Source organism: Pempheris klunzingeri, chromosome 5 (genome assembly GCF_042242105.1).
Source record: "Pempheris klunzingeri isolate RE-2024b chromosome 5, fPemKlu1.hap1, whole genome shotgun sequence".
In the NCBI taxonomy this organism is placed as follows: Eukaryota; Metazoa; Chordata; class Actinopteri; order Acropomatiformes; family Pempheridae; genus Pempheris; species Pempheris klunzingeri.
The window spans coordinates 7,547,956-7,553,968 of NC_092016.1; positions in this window are offsets into that span (position 1 = coordinate 7,547,956).

A 6,013-nucleotide genomic window follows, 5' to 3' on the forward strand; every position below is an offset into this window, starting at 1 on the left:
GCCACGTTCGGATTGAGTGAGACGACGCGGAGAGGATGAAAAAACTCCCTTAATTCCCGGTTTTAAGTCCCCCTCGCACAAAATCAAAAAGAGGTGCTGTGCGTCTCCTTGTCTTTGTTGCGGTGGCTCTACGCAGCTCCAAGCTCCCAGGGCCGTGTGTGCGCTGAGATTGGCTCTGTCATCTCTCAGCGGCGGAGGCTGTTACACAGTACTGTGGGTTCCCGAGTCGGAATGATGATGGTTTTAGGGATTTTGCATGGCAGAAAAGTGCCTCTCTCCACTCTCATGAGAGTCGTGCCTGCCATTGGGCAGGGAGAGACACTGCTATCCGCCCACTTTGCCACAACGGGACAATAGGGTGACACTGATCCGATCCCCGTTAGACGTGCAGGAGGTTTCATTCATCATCACACCCCACACCCCCTCCGCCACCACTAACACCCCACCCCGCCATCCAGCCAAAAATAAACAAACATAGACGCTGGCTGCTTGAGCCTCACACCATCATCACAGCTCCATGTGCAAAAAAAAAATCAGCACATTTCTTTGGCAGGAGGTGTCGGTCTGAATCAAGTCGGTGTCATATTAACGCAAAAGTCTTTCTAATATGACTGACACGGTTCTCTGATTTCTGTAACATGTCTACAAATGTTCCTTATCTTCTATGATGATTCTACAAATCTGTATTATTCTTGGGATCTTTACAGCGTTATATCCTCTGGTAACAACTTTTCCTATGATTCCAAAGAGACATAAAGCGTGGTTGTGGTACTCAAATATGAGTTTTATTGACCTGATTATTTCCTGTAGTAACATTATAATATTCCTGTAGGCGTCTATAATATTTCTGCTCTGTCTGCCTGTCTGGTGCGCACTGATAGTATTTGATGGCAGCCATCCTATAATAATCAAACATTCATTGTGCGACCCTTCAGTAGAATGGTGTCCTCAGATTGTAGGACTGCTAAAGGTAAAGATATGGGTGGAAAAAAACACACACTCAGAACACAGAAATAAAATACTCCAGGAGATTTTGTTGGAGAGGTTAGTGAGGTTGGGGGAGGGAGGGGGGGGTGCATCGGCGTCGTGACTCTCACTCAACACCTGCAGGCTCCAGCCACTGTAAATGAAGAGGGTACCATGAAAGACTTAGCCGGAGCAAAAGGATGGAAGGAATGAGCTAACTGATTGCGCTTAGTAAACACAGAGATGGGTGACCCCCTCCTCGGTGAAGCTACTGTCATGTGATATGTGATATGAGCATCTGTCAGTTACACGCTTCACTCCACGTGAGGTTCTCACAGGGAGGGCTGACATCTTTTTTTATTCGGTTCACTGCGGCTGCGGCTGCATCCCCCCCGAAAAGTCTCCGAAATCAGTGCAAGAGCCTTAAAGTTGTAAACAGACTATTTTACTATTGAAAACGGGCTGTATTATATGTGACAGCCCATATTCCAGTTAATAACCTCTAACTACTTCATGCGCAGTTGGTTACTGCTACTCAAAGAAGCAAAAGTAGTGGTGCGTAAACATTTCCCTTGTAATATTGATGAATAATCTGTTATAGTATTAGAGAAAATCAAATAACTTATCCTGATTTGGAGGGTTGAGCCTCTACTGCATCATCACTTGGCATGAATGCATTGTTGCAAACTTACCTGTATAACTTTAGGAGGCTGCTGAGATAGTTCAAGTATAGATTTACATACAGAAGTCACCATCAGAGTTGGAAATGTTTCGCTTTTTAGTACTCAAGCATTCATAAGGATGCATACACCACTAACGGTACCATGAACACACAGCATGAACTAAACATACCAAAAAAAAAATCAACTAAAACTTCCAACATTGATTCCCATCAGACAGAGCTAGTCCTAATTCTGATGTATGTCTTGCCCGGGGCTCCTAAGATGATCATGGCTGAGAGGCAGCAGAGAAGGAATAGCCAGAAGTCCTTCTGTGTTTATGCATCAAGGTGAGGTATTGCAAAACAGGTAAAAACTCTGTCTGGGCAATGGAATGTGGAAATACAACTCAGTCTGCCGCTATTAATGAAGGTATGCAGGGGTGAGCTGGATCTGGAGCGGAGACAGCGGCTCAAATTATCTTGTGCCACAAAGGAGCAGGAGTCTCATGAGGTGAACTAAATAGCCCTCTGACAGCGAACACGAATCGATCATATTCTCTGTTGGCATGCGACCTGATCTGCCACTTTTACGCACGACACATTCCCCAGGTGCAGGCGTTTGGATATAATGATTAAAGTAGTTTTCTGAATACACCTGCTCTACACTGATTTTTCACATCACGCTTAAGTCTGAGGTCAGAGGGCAGCCGATGCTTTTTCCTGAACATAGTTTAATCGTCCGAATATCGCGATGGATTTGCTTTTCAAGTTTGCGCACGCTAAGAAAACAGTCTACTCGTGTAATCACAGTTAATGGAAACTCACCCAAGTCTGAGGTATATGATGCCAAAACACAGGAACACGTAGAGATTCCACTTTCGGAGGGGTTTGTGCATGATCGTTCCCACTTTGTCCAGAGGCCATGCACTGTAACATAAAGTGGTAACGTTTTCCGTTCACATTGGCAGGTTTCCTAACCCTTCCAGATGGACGTCAACCGCCTATTTTCCGCGACGTGAAGCTTAGGCGCCTTTGAAATCTTCGACCGTGTGAAATCCATGGTTGCAGCACAGTACAGGTGAGATGCTGATGACGAGCCGAAAGGTGCCTCAGAACTCCAAAATGAAACTTGAGAGAGGATCGGAGTTGAGGTGAATGAGTTCTTGGAGGAAGTGCCTCCTATTCGTCCTTACTTTCACGGCAGAGCCTAATTAACAATTCCCATTTGCTGCGCCTCGCAGGTAGAAAAAAAAAAGAAGAACTAGTAGGTCTTACTGCAGTGCCCCGCCAACCCTGCGGATTCTGTTTTATTTGAAGCTTTGGTACATTGCTCGCTGTTTCTATTCTTTGGAGACACCTTAAACTCAGTCCATGTTACTAACTTGCAACAGCCAGGTACTCTAATACAGGTAACAAAAGGACTGCACGCCTCCTCCTCCTCCTCCTCCAGCATGGATAAGCAGGGAATGGGACGGGCTTCCAGTCTGAGCTCTACACGTGTAGTTGTTGTACAGAAAACTGAAAGAAACCAAGTGAAATGGCCTTTTATAGGCCTGTAGCCCAGGCTAGGCTGGTGCCTTGCAACATTGGTCATTGCCCCACCAGTTTGGGCTCCCCGGATGGGCTTCACCACAACAGTAAGCCCCATAAAGTCAAACAGACGAGGAATGGATTTCCAGCTGTATGAATAATATTACCATCGCATGACTATTGATGACTAATAACAATGAGCTGGGCTGGTGATACATTTGTGTCAGTGAGGGTCTGTCAGTCACTTTGATGAACAGTGCAATGCATGAACAAAACAACATAAACAAAACATCAATATTCCCATTACTCGGGCTTGAGTCAGGATGATGTGAATTTTGAGCAGATGTTGAGAAAACACAGTCAACATCCTTTGGGTGCTATTGTTTGATCTAGAAGACTCCCCCTGGTGGCAGCATGCAGAGATAAAGTTCCCCACTGTAGCAGGTCTCCTGCATTACAGTCCTTTATATATCAGGAGTGACACTGGGCACTTTGCATGACAGTGTTGAGTTTCATGCATTCATGTGTGTTTTGTAATGAAATTACATTATCAGGGAGCTTAAGAACTGTACAATGATACAATGGAATTTAGGCATTTCTTTTATTTGGACACTGAATTAAAATCCCCCACTTTATATTCTGTGATAAGCACAGTGTGCCAGAAAGTTCACTTTAAATGCCAGTTAAATAAACACCATCTTCTTGGCACTGTTTTTCATTAAATCATCCACTAAATTCTAAGTCTAATATTCTGAAGAATGTAAAAAAAAGGTGATGATATTTTAGCAAAGCCACTCTGGCATAAATTCTTACCTCAACCTTTTTTATAGACACAATTTTCATGGAGAAAATCATTTTTGTACTGCAAACACCGCTCATCTGGATACTTCACTCCCCTGCTAGGCTTGTTAAGAATCCACGTAACCCTATTCTCTTCTCCCCGAACGTTATGATCTCCGTTCACTTTCTTAAAGAGAAACACATAAACCATCAATTCAGTATATTTCCAAGAAACTGCATGAAAAACGGCTAACGTGTTGTAATAATGATGGCATAAACTAAAATTACAGACATGAGCTATCTGAGCACAGAGACTGCCGGGCTGTTGTTGACCACGAGAAACAGACAAAACCGCAGAGACCTTTGTTTCAAGACATCCCTGCATTGTGGTTTCAAGGCTTTTTCCTTCAAAACATGCCCATCAAAATTCCAGATGGATTTTAGAAATAATGAAAGTCAACATGCGGGCCCAGGGTGACATAAAAAAGACATGTATTTGATGTCTACCCTGTAACAGATGGTCTTGTTTGTCTTCAAATGTACATAGCTCATCGTCGAGGCCTGGGTGGGGATGGTCCTGTTTAGTTTAATTAAAATGTTCAAAGAGCCAACACTTTTATTAAAGCAGGATCAAGACCAGGGACAGTGTGCGTCAGCGTTATTTGTCACCCGCCATTGTCGTTATAGACATGTCACACATATCCATGCCTGCTCGTTGTCATCGCTGTGCACGCCAACACACATTATCTGTCTCCCCGTGTCCACACATACAGCAAGTATGCATACAGACGCACAAATCAAACCATAGACACAAGCACCGCAGATACACACACACACACACACACAGACTCTCACACACACTGTAGCACTTGGGTGGTATGTTGAAGATCTTGTGACACACTGTTTGTTTAACTTCAAAAAGCTGAAGCAGGGATGAGAGCATTTGGGTCAGCAAGGACATATCAGTCTGAGTAAGTCATACGCCACATCACTGCATGTGCTTTATGCTGCATTAAAGGCCATTGTATTTGAAATATTTCCTCTTACAGTCTCCTGAAAGGCGGTCGCTGTCCTCCTTGCTCCATACTTACCCTCTTCCCAGTCTGCTCTATTACTTTAATAACTGTCAGCCAAACTTTTTCAAGATTGCACCATTGTGTATCTGTTCCTTCTCATCTGTATGTACTCTTCCCAAACTGTAGAGGGGAAAATGTTGGGAAGAAAGGGGAAAAAAGAAGGGGATCATATTTTGGCAAGCATGGGATGATATGTCGCACTGTCTTTTTGAATATTATTAAGTACTCTTGACCGACAACTAAATAAGAAAACCCACCGGTTGCCCATGTGTTTGCATAGGAGCTGGTTCAGCTGGAAACAGTGAGAGGGCTGAAATGCAGAGCGTGCCAAACCATGGAGTGGCGTCTGGGGCTGGGTCCACCACATCTACACTGGGCCCCAGGCAAGAGGGGGGAAACGGCTATTATGCACTCGCAAAGTCCCCCTCACCATCAGCCATGTCCCTCTAACTCTCTGTTCTTCTTGATCATAACACTACCCTCAATTAAACAAGCTCAGATTTAGTTAGCGAACATGGCGCAGTGAAAGGAAGCAGCCCTAGAGAAGAGGATTCACAGACGTGCGCTGAGAGAAAGTGACCTTTTAGGCCTGGATGTCAGATGTCTCCTTGTACATCTAACTGGGAGGTCAGAGGTTAAACCAACTCTGCCAGTCCTCCCATCCTGACCAATGGGTTTGACCTTTTCCTCTCTCCTGCTCAGTCACAGCTGTGGACGAGGAAACGGGGTGTGATCTGATTAATTCCTCACCATGCTTGCTGATATATCAGGTCCTTGGTGGCTCATTTGTGTACATGTGTGTGTGTGTGTGCACACGCATGCAAGCAGATCCGCCAGGCTGGGTCCAGCCTGTTTTTCACTGGATGATTAGCCCAGGCTAAAATGTTGCTCCATGCCCTCTCGATGGAAAGGCGGTTTTCTGAGGGTTGGCCTGACCCGTGTCCGATACCACTTGGGGGAGCTTGTATAAAGTTTGAACCGAAACTCAAAGGCAGAGCAG